The sequence below is a fragment of the Diadema setosum genome, chromosome 4, assembly GCF_964275005.1.
Source record: "Diadema setosum chromosome 4, eeDiaSeto1, whole genome shotgun sequence".
Taxonomy (NCBI): domain Eukaryota; kingdom Metazoa; phylum Echinodermata; class Echinoidea; order Diadematoida; family Diadematidae; genus Diadema; species Diadema setosum.
Genome location: NC_092688.1, coordinates 22961003 through 22976456, shown reverse-complemented (window position 1 = coordinate 22976456; position 15454 = coordinate 22961003).

The window sequence follows — 15454 nt, the reverse complement described above, 5'->3', positions numbered from 1 at the left end:
AAGTGTATCTCAGAAAGTTCAGTAAACGTAAATAGCGTGCGTATACCTATGTACTACACAAAAATAATCGTCTGTCTGAAAGATATCTTTATATATGATTTTTCATTTTACACCAATTTCAGCTCTCCATATAAAGAAAAGATTCTCAAAAGAGAAACAAATTCTTCACGCAGCATATCTCCAATGAGTAAATTGATTACTAGTAAATTTTTAAAAAACACACAATTTTGAAAGTATGTCTCTGTATTTACAGCCACACACAAAATAAACCCACACTCCGCATCTCCGTAATTAGAAACAATAACCTCAATTATATTTAAACGTTCTCACATCAAAAATGTTTCCCGTCTTTTATTTTCAAGTAACTAATTACTTTGAAGTCTGGCCTTCTTTCATAAAATTTTCCCTGAACTCGTCTCCGCCTACCTCCCTCAAAATATAAACTCTCTCGAAAGTCCTCTCCTTCCTAAGAGAGTTCCTCCTATATTCTTTAATCCAGTTTTTTTTTTTTTTTTATGATTATTACACACTTATCTTCAGTTATGGTCATTATACTGATCGGGCTCCTTTGGCTCCCAGTCCTAATTCCTCCTGTCCCGTGGAGAAGACATTTCTGGTGGGGCCTCGCCAGCAGCTTCAGCCTTCAGCGTTGAAAGTTCAGCCCCTGGGCTGAACGTTTGATCTTTCATCTCTTAGCAGTGTCACTCCCCCGTCCTTCCATTTTGCTCGGATAAAATTCGCTTTCAGAAATGAGGAGAGTAATGATTTGTTTGTTGGTTTTATCCCCCGCAGCTACAAAATGAAACGATAAAGTAACTGAGTTCGGTGACTCCTCCCACTCCGCTCTCATGTTTGCATAGTGCCGATGTAATTAGACCAGTGTCCGCATTAGGTAGGCAAGGCGATTCATTTGAATAGTTAATTTAACCTTGTATGTCCCCTTTTTCTTTTGTCTCCTTTTTCTTGTGTCTCGGCAAAAATTGTATCAGTGAATTTTGCTTTCATAGTTTATGCTTAAACTGATTTCAAAGGAATTCTCTAAAATCTTACTTTTGAATAAATGCAGGATCAGACTTAGGATATCAAATGCATCAGAGTGTTATATCTCTTAAACAACTGAGGCAAGGACATAAACTTTCCTGAATCCATGAGGCAAGGGCAAAAAGCTTTCCTTGCCCAACTGACATGGGCAGCAAGTGCCTCTCCCTCGTGACACTGTGGTGGTCACCGGTCCGCCACATGTAGAACATCGACCAGCTGCTCTCGATGCCAGTTCTTTCAGTCTTTTTGTAGATATTAGGATGAATTCTGCATCAACAGCATCCTGTGCTGTTGCCTTCACATGCAGCCCAGATATGCTCAGTGATGGACCTTCCTTCCTAGCCACAACTTCTTCCTTCCCCTCCACGCCTTTGTCCTGCTCCACACCATCCTCCTCCTCCTGGTCCTCTCCAATTAGTTCCTCCTCCTCCCCGACAGGCTGAGTGCCTTCCAGTTCTGGGCTAATTTGAAGAAATGAAAGCAAATTGACGAGTGGGTCAGTAGGAAAAACTTCAAGGTAACATTTGTATGTTTGGAAAGTTAGAGGGGGTACACCAAATTATTGACAACATCGCTAATGAAAAAAGTGACATCTACAATGAAGGCAGGTGAGACAAAAATGGATCCACATTTTCATGCATTTCAAAATTTCACAAGTTTTAGAAAATACATCTTCTCACATCTTGTGATGTAAGCTTGAGGGCAAATAAACAGTTATACGGCATGGAATAATATCCACAACCAGATCTATGCATTAAGTATTCTGCTAACTATAATTGTATACAGTGTATGCATGAAACAGTGCAGCTAAGTAGCAAAATTGTAACAAATGCAGATGAGTGGACAATGTCAGCTTTATCAACTTGCATAGTAGTCTCTGCTGACATAACACCATGTATATTGTCAATCCTGTGCAATTGGCAAGACTATTTCTGTGTAAGAAAGCATATAATTTATAAAATAATTTGGCTTTGAAGAAGACTGATGCAAACATTGGCTTTCAAGAAAAACTTGCAATACAGAGACTGTGAATGTACACAAAGACTTACTGATCGGAGGTGAGTGCTATTTCAGGCTCGCTGAAATTGCTGTCGTCGTCATTAACACTCTCCTTCTCTTTAGGGTAGATAAAATCCCCTTTTTGATGAAACTGACAATGATGCTGGAAAGACAGTTGTGGTTGTGCATTGATTTAAGATCACATTATCACTGAGAAAGCACCTCAATCCTACAACACAATGTACCAACATGGAGGAAGCATTGTCGATTCCCTCATTGTCGATTCCCTCTTGCTGGAAACCAATTTTCAACAAGGGCATTTACCATACTAGCTCTGTTGAGTTCTGATTACTTTATTTTGCTTCATGTGCTGCCTTTACCATACCTGTTCTTATCTCCCAGAAACATTGTTCTCCAAAGGGGGTTACACATGTAATAATTGGTCTACAAGGATTTTGGTAAGCCCTAGTGTGTATTTTTCATGCTCCTCTCGGACACTTTTTTTTTACTTCTGATGCCAAGGGGATGATTCTCTGATTGACTTGGAATTAATTATATCACCTGATGTCTCATTGTCAGTGCTCTTTTCTCCAGTAATGTTAGTCTTTTATACATGTTCCTTCCATACTCTTCTGCTAATGACTACTATGATGTCATTTCTCTTTTATATAGATTATGCATATCTAAAATGGTCTACAAGGATTTTGGTAAGTCCTGGTGTGTAATTCTCAAGCTCCTACCAGACACTAAACATTGGCTCTCTGATCGACGATATCTGTTCCCCCCTTCATGAAGTCTTATAGTTTGTATAGGGCAGGCTTCTTTTTCCCATCATTATGTGTAACTCCGAGAACTGGCCTCATTGTGGACAGCATGGCAATACTCCATGGCCCTGTGCTTTTTGTCTTTACAATAATAATAATGTACATATGATTGGATGCTAATGTCTTGTCGTCAGTATTCCACAGCACTTTGTATGAGGATTCCTCCCTCCCTTCAGCTGTCATGCATGGGGGTGACACCCCTTTTCTGTTGCCCATCATTCTGTCAATGATTGTTACTCCCTTTTCATTACTACTGTAACACCTTTTGTTTTTAGTGGTGATATCTCATGGCGTGATGTCGGTGTTACGTTGATGAAGTTAAATTCTCAACGGCGGAACAGACGAGACCAAGATGCCAGTTCATACAGTATCCAATTCCGGGCTCTTTATCTAATCAAAGGAATGTTCGCTCCAGTATCACATATGAATATGACTCACACTGGGGGTATCATATGGAGGTGGGGGTGGAGAATGAAGTCTGGTGGAGGTTGGTTGGGGTGATCGAGGAGGGGAGGAATCATCCCGAGAATATGATGTGTCAAAAAATGAAGGGTACGAGGGCGATGGGAATGCTCACGATCTTGGGGATATGCATGAGACTGAGAGCCAGTGGTTTGAGATGAAACCCCAGGAGAGAGGTTATGGGGGCCATATCGATAATGACTTGAATCACCATAACGATGATCGTAACCATACCGACTGGTTGAAGAGATGGAGTGGTTAGAGTAACGATCAGGGGAAGGAGAACGCGAGTGATAGCAATGATGTCGGGAATAGGAAGAACTATGGCCAGGAGAAGGAGAACGAGGACTATAGTGTGAACGAGAATGGGAGAAGGATGAATGGCGCTCCGGGGAGGGAGAACGGTAGTGATAGCGGGAGCGATAAGAATGATAAGAGGGTGAATGGGGTCGAAAACTGTGAGATCGATCACGAGAGTAAATATGATCCTGGGAAGAATACATTGTGTTGGAAAAAAAAAAAGTTTGGGGAAAAGAAGGAATATCAATGTACAAAATCAGTCAACAAAAGATGAAAACGCCAACTACAATTAAGATGACAAAAAATAGCTAAATATTATTTACAAAATGGTAAAAAAAATGTCAATCAGGCCACGTTACCTTACGGAATTCAAGAAAAAACAAATTTACAATTATTAAGTGTATCTACCAAAAAATGTGTTGTCTAAATAAATTGATTCAGATCAACATATCATGGTTCAAGAAAAATTCCTGTGTAATTTGAATGCAAACGAGGGGGTGGGAATGATAGTGATCAGAGTCCAAAGTTTAAAAGAAAATTAAATCAATCAGTGAACTTAGTTGCAACCATCAAGAACTGGAATTATTATGCAGGGATGTGGAGAATCTGGAGGACACGTGTAGAAGGAACCAGCATGGATGCCGTCTGATAAAAGATATGGAGGTAGTGGAGATCCCGACCAGGTAGATCCGCCAATGAGCTGAAGACAGGCCGTCAGCGAGACAGTAGAAGATGAAATAGGGTATAATGACATCAGATAGGATGAGGCAGCACACACCAGCACAGGATACGATGACAAAGCAGATATGACTGGGCAGGCCACCTGCGATGGACGTTCCAAGAAAAAGAAGAGGGCAGAGGTAGTGCAGGTATGAAGAATGTCAGAGGAACTGGTAAAGGAAGCGTGCAGGCAACCACAAAGCGCGTGCAGGCATCCACAAAGCAATATAGAAACTTGTATCCAGTCTAAGGACAGCAGGAACACACTAAGGATTCAGTTGTAGAGTCTTCCATGCAGAAACATACACATTGGCTAAACAAAGCACAGGTCAGGAAGATGAAGACATCTCAGGACGAGGCGACATCGAGTCAGCATGTAGTGACGCTGCAAGCCAAGGCAGCCAGGAACAGATTATCAGCGAAGTGAAATTGTAAGTCCGAGTGGTTGCGATGGCCACCAGTTTAAACCGCTGCTACCACTGTAAGAGTGCTGGTTTTATGTGTCGGTAGCATGGTGTGCACTCTTAACTATACGATGCCAAGCCACAGTCGAACATTCATCCAGTCAGAAGATAAGATGGTAGTTCAAGATATACAATCGTTTATTAAATATAATGATCAGGAACAGTTATTATAAGATGAACATCATGACAATACACATACTAGTGCGCAACATTTCATTTACACCGACATGAAACACATGGTGTGTGCAAACGTACACACATACATGTACGTGTAAGGATACAATGATGATACGTGTACATGTAAGCAGTGCACACAAAGTTGGATTACCTGTCTATAGCGGCCACCTGTCTATAACGGCCACCTTTTCCGTTTTCCTTGGGTGGCCGCTATAGACAGGTTTGACTGTATTACATTACTTCCATCTTTCAAAATGAAACATCCTTGTTTCAAGGAGGTTTATTACAGCGGGACAGGTGACCTTAAAAAAAAAAAATGAATTGAGAATATTCTCTAACGGGAAAAAATGAGAGAGGAAACTGGATACAAAATGTGACTTCTGTTTACCAAATAATGAAACATACAAAGATGGGTCAATGAAATGGAATTGAATGCCTTTTTCATCTCGTTTAGTGACACGATATGGGCCCTTCCACTGTGGGGCCAGCTTATCACGTGACACAGTAGGATCAGTTATCCAAACTACATCATTGATGTTGTATGGGACAAAGCGTTAATGGCAATCATAGTGGTGTTTTGGGGTATCATGAGCATGATTGGCCTTCGTAGCCGTCTGAGTGAGAGCAAAGTCAATGTGACTGAGATAATTAGCAGCATAATCACCAGCAGAGGAGGATGGGAGGGTGGGGTTAGAGGCAGTAAGGAGGGAGAGGGGAAGGCGGGCTTTGCAACCGTGTACGAGGAAAAATGGAGTGTATATGGAGTAGAGGAATGCGGTGTTGTGTGTTGTAGGACAACTCGACCAGGCCGAGTATCTGGTCCCATTCACAACCAGCAATTCTAGCTCTCATTTGAGGGTGCGATTGAATCATTCCACCGTACCATTCGATGAGGGATGGTATGGGGTCATTCTTGTCTTGGTAATACACATCTCCAGACACAATGTTTGAACCAGTTGGGCCTCAAATTGGCATCCCTGGTCTGTATGGATTGATTCCGGGATACCGTGTTGACGCATTTATACTTGTCAAAAAGACATGTGGCGACAGTGGTAGCTTTCTGATCAGGCAGAGGGAAGAGATTGACATATTTGGTGAAATAATCCCTGACAACAAGAACATAATGGTTCCCTCGATCGTCAAGTTGTCATACCACACTCTCTTGTTCCTAATAAAAGACATCTAAGTATTTCTTACATTTTGATGCTAAGATGATCAGTTGGACTTTGGTCGATCATTGAAACCAACGCTTGCTTTAATTTTTCAATTTTAAAGCATTTGATGGCTGACTTAAGTTTCTCCTGGAGGTAAGTATTAAGGTCAGTTCTTATCCCGGCTGGCCTCCAGTCCTTTGTCCAGACGCTGTCCATAGTCCCATCGTAGATCAATTGCATCGTTTGGTCTCTACGACCTCAAGAACATGAGAAGGAGATGGAAAAAAAAAAAGCAACAAATAGACTTTTACTGCCACATAAGGTAGCATGTGGATTCACAGAGTGATAGGGCTGGCCCGATTTCAATACATTCGAAAATCCCCACCCTGGCAAATGTTGCCATTTGCAACTAGATGGGGTTTGCAACAGCTCTTTACTCTCTTTGCTAATGAACACAGGACAATGAAGCAGGGGATGATACAGAAATTGTTTGTCTTTTGACATAGATCCTATGGTGGTGTAATACTAGGTTTGAACTGTTGACCTTTGAATACCTTCACCCACTGATGATCTTCTTTCTACTTCCATGTCTTTTTTTACTCACATCTCATTTGTGACAAATATCCCCAGCTCAAGTCATACTCATCCTCACCAATCTTTTTACCTTTGGTCATTTCTGAATTGTGACAAAAATTACTTCGAACATCCACCAAACATGCAAATGGCAATCACTTTAAGTCGTGTATACCTTCTTGTTTCCAACTGTATGGTGTTGTCATTCTGTTGTACTTTAAAGCAACATGGATTTACAGTGGTATGACATCCATTGTGTTTCAGTTTAACTTTGTGCATTTCATGCAGCCTCTTGAACTTTGCAAATAACCATTTTCCATCATTGCAGAGTTACTTGATTTCAAGGAGGAGCTTGCACATGGCTTTGTCATGCTGGTGGATGACATCATGAAGTTGTAAGTATGATTAGACAAGACGAGATATAATTCGCATCATGTTATCAATTGTTCAAGTGTTCTGCAGGAAGTAATGTTTCCCATGGTACCTCACTTGCCCACCCTGAGATCAAAAGAAGTATTCTGATTTCTTCCTTGACATCTTTCTTGTGGGGCAGCCGTGCCTCACGACCCTGAACGAGAAAGAAAGGGGTGAAGCCAGTAGATGAGTGGTGTGTTGTGTTGTATGTAATCTGGTGTTGACCGAGGACAATGTCCCAGTCGGTGAGGGCCGAGGAGAGGTTGTGATGTATGCAGATTAGATACAGTTAGTGTATGCAGATTAGATGCAGTAAGGTTACAGCGTCGGATCAATAGGTCAATTATAGTGATAACGGAAGCCCTCCGTGTTTACCAGCGTGTTTACCCTTCACGTTCGCCCCCTTTGAAACATGGTGCACAGATTTTTCATCATTTCTGGACATGTCTTTTGCATTTTGGACTGCCGCTTCTTCAGCTAGGGCTACTTCGATAGCTTGGGCAAACGTATAGTTGTTAGAAAGCAACTTTTTCTGAATGTTAGCTGATGCTAGGCCACAAATAAAACAATCTCTCAAGGCTTCTTTCAACTGATCATTTGAGAATGCACAATGTGATGCCATTTGTTTGTCAAGAGATACAATACATATTGTGAAATGGTTTGGCTTGGAGCTTGCTTAGCATTATGGAACTTGAACTGTGCTGTGACTGTCAATCGCCTAGGGCAATAGTGTTCTTTCAGCAAAGCACACAGATCCCCAAAATTCTTTGCTGAAGGTTTGTCGGGAAAGGTCAGATCACGTAGTGTTTTGTATGGCTCTTCTCCCACACTACTGAGCAAAATAGCACGTCTTTTAGGCCCATTTGCTTCTGTGTCATTGATATCTGTTGCAAGAAGGTATTGTTCTAACCTATCTAGGTAAGATTCCATATCTCCTTCATGACGATCAAGTTGCTCAAATATCCTAGCCGTTGCCATTGCTCTTACATTCGCGTTCACGTGTATACCATCAAAAATAATCACCTCAAAATGTATGTATGGGACTGTACAAGAGTAAACGTAGTTCACAGCGTTCCGAAATCGGTCATTGTGATGTAGCAAAATCGGCGTGAACTTACTCTTATCGGCTCCAAATCCCACTTCCTCCTTCAAAATTCCTTGCAGTAAGATCCCATCCTCCTCGTCGCCAGTGTTACGTTTAAGGACACATAATAACTCATGTACACAATCAGTCCATAGATATACGGTTCTTGGGATACTTTACTGCCATTCTTGCGTGGTTTTTTTTACATGTGACGGAGGGCTTCCGTTATCACTATAACTGACCTATTGACCTGACGCTGTAACCTTACTGCATCTAATCTGCATACATTAACTGTATCTTATCTGCATACATCACAGAGGTGTTTTCCGATTTCAAGTTTCAGGGTACCGTTGTGTCACTCCACCATGCCGTCAGACTGAGGGTAGTATCGGGTGGTGCGAGTCTTAGAAATGTCAGGCTTCTGACATAATGCACTCATAACGTGAGACTCAAATTGACGACCTTGATCAGAGTGGATTGATTCGGGGATGCCATGCTGACAAATTAATTTGTCAAATAGGCAGCTTGCCAGTGCATCAGCTGCCGAATGGGGTAGTGGTTAGAGGTCGATATACTTGGTAAAGTAGTCTTCGACTACAAGCACATATCTGTTCCTTTGAGGCGTGAGAGGCATTTCAGTAATATCCACATAGGTGCATTGAAGAGGTCAAAAGGAGGTGATCAGTTCAAGGGGAGCGCAAAGCGCTGGGACAGGGGCACGACACTCCTGGCATGGGAGGCAGCGCTTGCCAAAATCTGTGATATCAGCCTGCATTCCTGGCCAAAAGCACACTTGAGTGACTCTCTGTATAATCTTGTCAGCCCCACAATGACCAGGAAGAGGGGAGTCATGGAGGATGAAGAGAACTTCAGGGATGAGGGAATGGGGAATGACAACTTGGTCCTCTGTAGCACCAGAGGGGAGACGGTTTTGTCGCGTATCCGGGCAATTACCCCCGGAGGGCAATTACCCCCCGGCCAAATACTGGTCAGTGGTAAGGTAAGAGTAAAGATTAGGGTTAGGGTTAGGTTTAGGGTTAGGAGTTTGGGTGAGGGTTAGGGTTAGGTTCAGGATTAGGATTAGGATTAGGGCCAGGGGAAGGGTGCGGGGTAATTGCCCAGGGGGTAATTGCCCTAGACCCGTTTTGTCGATACAAAAGACCATCACGAATCCGCAATCTGTGGCATTCTACATAGAATTCGTGTAGAGAGACCTCAGACTTAGAGATGGCTGATCTGGGCGAAAACGGGCCAGACCGGACCCACGATACCACCTCACTCAAGATGGGGTCAGAATGTTGAGCCTGGTGTAATAGACCTCTAGTGGTTCGCCAGGTTGATTAAGGCGGGCATTGATCATGTGCTGAAAGGATGTTATTTCATTTTTGCTTTGAGAAGATTTTGCTCGGTCCCTGTTTTGCCTTATCGTCATAATTCCTAACATCTGCGGGCAAAGCATACCACACAATAAAGGCAGAGTCAGTCAAACGAGCTACGTCTGTCTGTCTCTATTTAACCGTCCAAGTAAACTTCTGTGCGCGAGGCTGGTGCATGTTGACCAGTGGAGCATGTTGTCAGATTTCCAGCATCTTGATATTCAGCAAGCTTCGCAGGATTGACAATCATGCATGGTTAACGGATGACGTCTTCTTGATTTTTACAAATATCTATATTTGCCACTGAATTACTTATGAACACATCCTGCAGACTAAATGAGCCCTTTCATTCCTATCATTTTGATGCCCAGATGATTAACTTCACTTTGGTTGATCATTGAAAGTAACGTTTGCTTTAATTTTTCAATCTTAAATCATTTGATAGTTGACTGTAGTTTCTCCTGGAGGTAAGTATGAAGGTCCGTTCTTATCCCAGCTGGCCTCCAGTCCTTTGTCCAAACGCTGTCCATAGTCCCATCTTAAATCAATTACATCGTTGGTTGCAACAACTTGCAAGGCCATGAGAAGGCTAAGAAAAAAAAAGCTACAAATAGACTTTGACTATCACACAAGGCAAGGTGCGGATTCACAGAGTGATACGGCTGGCCTGGTTTTGATACATTTGAAAATCCCCATCCTGGCAAGTGTTGCCATTTGCAACTAGATGGGGTTTACAACAGCTCTTTACCCTCTTTGCTAATGAACACAGGACAATGAAGCAGGTGACGATACAGAAATTGTTCGTCTTTTGGCATAAATCCAATGGTGGTGTAATACTGGGTCTGAACTCTTGACCTTTCAGTGCCTTCACCCACCCATGATCTTCTATCTCCTTTTATATTTCTATTCTTACTCTCACCTCCTTTGTCCAAATATCCCCAGCTCAAGTTATACTCATCCTCACCAATCTCTTTCACCATCGGTCATTTCTGAATTGTGAAAAAAAAAATAGTACTTTGAACATCCACCAAGCTTGCATTATGGCAGTCACTTTTTCCCTTGAATCTCGTTATGGACCATCTGGTGTTGTCATCCTATTGTACTTGAAAACAACATGGAATTACTTTGGTTTGGAGTCCAACGTGCTTAAATTTAACTTTATGCATTTCATGCAGCCACTTGAACTTTGCTAACATCACAATGTAAGGGGGTAGGATTGTAGGCTGTGTTAACAGGCCTTTTGCAATGGCATCCCTCACCCCTCCCCAATATAAACTTGGTTTCTTTCTTTTTCTTATCAAATATAGGCCTACTGTATGACAATTCATTTATTCTTACTCAGATATGTGCATTTTTTATTGCATATCAAAAGTTATGGATGGGGAAAAAGAGGTATAGATCGTTTGGGTTTTTACATACGTTTGGTAACAATTCTCCTTTTTGAGCTCTCCTGTAAAGGGATGAATTTGCAAGAACATGGGCATCATGGCAATGGCCTGGCCAGCCAACTATTACACTGTGAATAGGTACTTGCAGTCACAGACTGCTTGTAGGATTATTGAGTGCCACCCTTTTCGGTTGTAATAATCTGCTGGATACTCTGAAGTACTAATGATTGGGATGTGGGCGCCATCCACAGCACCCGCAACTTGGGAAAAACCAAATCGATCTTCAAAGCCTTGCACAGTTTCTTCCAGTTGATTGCCAGACGGGAAGGAAATGGATTAGTAAGACAACAGAATAAGTATGACTTATACTCTTCTTTACTCGTCTTGCCCTGACCCGCATTTGCTTTGTTGGTAAAGTGTACACCAGAACAATAAATCAACACATCATTCAAGTACTAGACTGATGCATAAACTGACCTCCTTTAGAGGTTGCAGTGTCAAACCTACTTATCTCTCTCTCTGAAAAATCTGCTTTCTGCAGACTTCTGCACTACCCTTCTTCTACAAGAGAGAGAGCTCGTTTGCAGTCTGACGAAACAGGGGAAAAAATTGTTATGAGGGCCTATCTACGGGTTCTATATCAATGTGTATCATACCAAGATCATTCTTATTGGTTTATGTTTGCATCCCATCTCCCCATGTATCCATACTGCTGCCTGTACTGGTGATATGCCATTTTGAAGACCCATCGATTCAGGCAGACAGGGTTGAAACCAGGGTGTGCTGTGATGCAGTCCAGTGGCTCTGTTTCTTCACCCTCCAGTTCGTCAGTTAGGTCGTCCATTGTTTCTACAACATGTGGCACCTCTTTACAGCATATGCTCTCCAAGAGGGTCGGCATTGCCTGTCACTGCCCACTGCATGAACACCTGTAAAATGTACAAGAAGCACATGAAAACCTAGTACCATGTCATGCAGAAGTGTGTTCTTCAAGAATATACACATTAGCCTCCTCTAGCTGTCATGTAATCTACTGCTCACTAGTCAGTCTTACGTACTTGACATCCAGTGTAGGCTACACAGGGTTTGTTTTTGTTTTTGTTTTTGTTTTTTTGTTTTTTTTTTTGGGGGGGGGTTGTAGGTGATAGGCTATCAGCTGTCATTGGAAGCAAGCTAGAGCGAGAGTGCCTTCCTTTAGTGACGTAAATTACGTCATGTTGATTGACAGCTCAGTTCCAGAGATGAGGGGCATTTTGAAGGGGGCATTACATATCAAGTTCATTGTCCAGCGGCAGCCGTAAATTGAAAGTGTTTGACGAGAAATAATCACTAGATTCGTGCTCTACTGGGGAAATTAACCTAATATCAAAATTTTCACAGCTTTAAGTCTCTAGGCTATCCCAAGAATGAAACTCACCCCTATGTAATCACATAAGCTGATTCAGCAAGATTTAAAGAGATCGTACTCAATGAATATATTTGTTACAAAAGGGTTACAAAGAAATTCAATGAGAGTGTCAGCCCCCTTCAGTAGAATTCGCCATCTACCTCTCAGTCCTAATGCGTTCTCTGCTGCCTTCCTTGCCCTGCTCTACGTGGGTATGAATTCACGCCACTCTCATGAAAGCTGGCTATTATCAGGAAAGGACTTCATCAGCCATGGTAGGAATGGATAGGCACTAGCACCAAGAATCACTGGCTATGCATCCACACTATCTACTTCCCTCTTGATGTAAGGACAGAGTTCACTGTCATTCCAGTTGGAGCACAGTTTAAGTTAGTGTAACACCTTGTATATTTGATATCTTTCCATGGCGTATATTGTCGGTGTCACATGGATGATATCTACTCGACAGCTCGACAAAAGAGGGAGATATTCCGATTCATATATCCGGTTCAGCGTACTTTATTTATTCCAATGGAATATTTGCATAAGGTCAGGCGTGTCATCGCCAGAAAAACGAGGAGGGAATTAGACAGGGATGGAAGCTCCCACAGTGGGAGAAGATGAGGAGCCGACATCAGTAGCAGGCATGATGTTATAGTGAAATCAGTGAAGGAAGAAATAAGAGGAGGAGCAATGAAAAAAGAGTGGTGGTGATGTGGCACAAACAAAGTGTCAAAATGAAAGTAAGAGACAGTAGTGAAGCACCAAATAGAAGACTTGATGAGAAAGTGGCAAGGCAAAATTAAAGTGCAAGCGTCCTATACCACTATGAAATAAGCAATTATGAATTATAAACCAAAATACAAATCATGCAAAACAGAAAAATGAAGAGTCACAGAACTCAAAATATATATCTAGTGACATGCACAGAGACTGTGTAATCCGAGGATTTAAAAAAAAAAGTTCAGGCCATATTCAAAGAACAAAAATGCATACTGTATAATATTTCACAGTACAAGTAAGAGGAAAGTTGGCTAAAACCAGAGCTAGAAGAACAATAAGGAGAAAATGACCAAAATCACAATGATACTGAGCCCCAATATTAAATTATCATACATTCAGAACACAAGTCTTTCTGGCAAAGTTGTACATGTGCATTTTGTGCATGGATTAAAGGAAGCCTTCATGTGTAAAGGTATATCCACAAGTACAGTGGTATGACTATGATATTGACATGTTACAGAAAAAAAAAAAATCTTATGAGGGCCTATTGAAGGGTACTATATGTTTTTGATAGCGATATCAATGTGTATCATGCCAAGATCACACTTACTGGTTTATGCTTGCGTCCAACCTCCCCATGTCTCCATACTGCTGCCTGTACTGGTGATATGCTGTTTTAAGGACCCATCGATTCAGTCAGACAGGGTTGAAACCAGGGTGTGCTGTGATGCAGTCCAGTAGCTCCTCTGTGGCTTCTTCCATTTCATTGGGAAAGTCATCCATTGTTTGGACAACACGTGGCACCTCTTTGCAGCGTGTGCTTATCAAGGGGTACTGTATTTTTTATACTGATATCGATGTGTGTCATATCAAGATCACACTTACTGTTTTATGCTGGCATCCAATCTCTCCTGGTCTCCATATGGCTGCCTGCACTGGTGATATGCTGTTTTGAGGACCCATCGATTCAGGCAGACAGGGTTGAACCCAGGGTGTGCTGTGATGCAGTCCAGTGGTTCTGTGTCTTCACCGTCCAGTTCATTAGTTAGGTCGTCCATTGTTTCTACAACACATGGCACCTCTTTACAGCATATGCTCTCCAAGAGGGTCGGCATTGCCTGGCACTGCCCCACTGCATGAACACCTGGGGGTGTTTCACAAAGCCGTTCTTAAAGTTAAGAAGGATTTAAGTGCGACTGGTAATCAGTTCTTATGTGCTATACCTATTAGAATCTCAATAATTCAGCACAAGAACTGATCACCAGTAGCACTTAAGTCCTTCTTAACTTTAAGAACAGCTTTGTGAAACACCCCCCTGTAAAATGTACAAGAAGCACATGAAAACCTTGTGCCATGTCATGCAGAAGTGTGTTCTTCAAGAATGTACACATTAGCCTCCTCTAGCTGTCATTTAATCTACTGCTCACTAGTCAATCTTACATACAATCTATCAGTCTTACGTGACAGTGTCCATGATCCAGCTACTCACCTCTAAATCAGCAGGGATATTACTCCCTGGTTGCTGGAAATGCCACTTTCTCGGCCGACGGCCCATAGCTGTTGAACTGTTTCTCACGAAACAGATATGGCTGTTGTCCAAGACCTATATCGTTTCTGTCTTTGTTTTAATTTTCTTTTTTGTTCGGAAGAGGAGACACGGGTCTCTTGTTTGTTCCTTTGCCGTCAATGCTTGGTGAAATAAACATCGAAGGAAAAATCTGTGCTGCTTGTACAATGTATGTTCTACCACAGTCGACGCGATCAAAACATCCGGTGAAACCATGACGCAGATCGGTCAACAGCTGCGCCGCTCAGTGGAACCACAGCAGTACTTATGTACCATAGTATGTACGTACTGGGATGACCGTTCGAGGAGCGATAACTCTCACTCATCACGAGATCAATGGTAATGTTCATGGGGATCGTGGAGTAGGAACTCACACCGGCTGATCTCTCTCGCATCTCGCCGAACATAGCCCACTGCGCAACAAAGGCTGATGGATGTAGACATGCGGCTGACGCCTAACCCGTATACCGCTACGCTATATCCAGACCAACCAGAAATATCGTGATTATTTCAAATTTTGAGTTTTAAGGCACAATTTTGTATGATAGTGTGTTTTGTGATACAATGAAACCATACATACACATCAAATGTCGTAATTCAAACTCCGATTGAATCATCACCCCCAAACGTAAACTGGTACTTTAATGTACATAAATGTGTGTCAAACTAGCTGTACATGGTTCAAACCCATTTTCCATCTTGCACTGATATACAAAAACTAGGAGGAAAGAGATAGGGGTGAATATATGAGCAGAGTGTATGAGATACACTTGAGATTCTTTCAAGTTCTTTCTCGAGTGT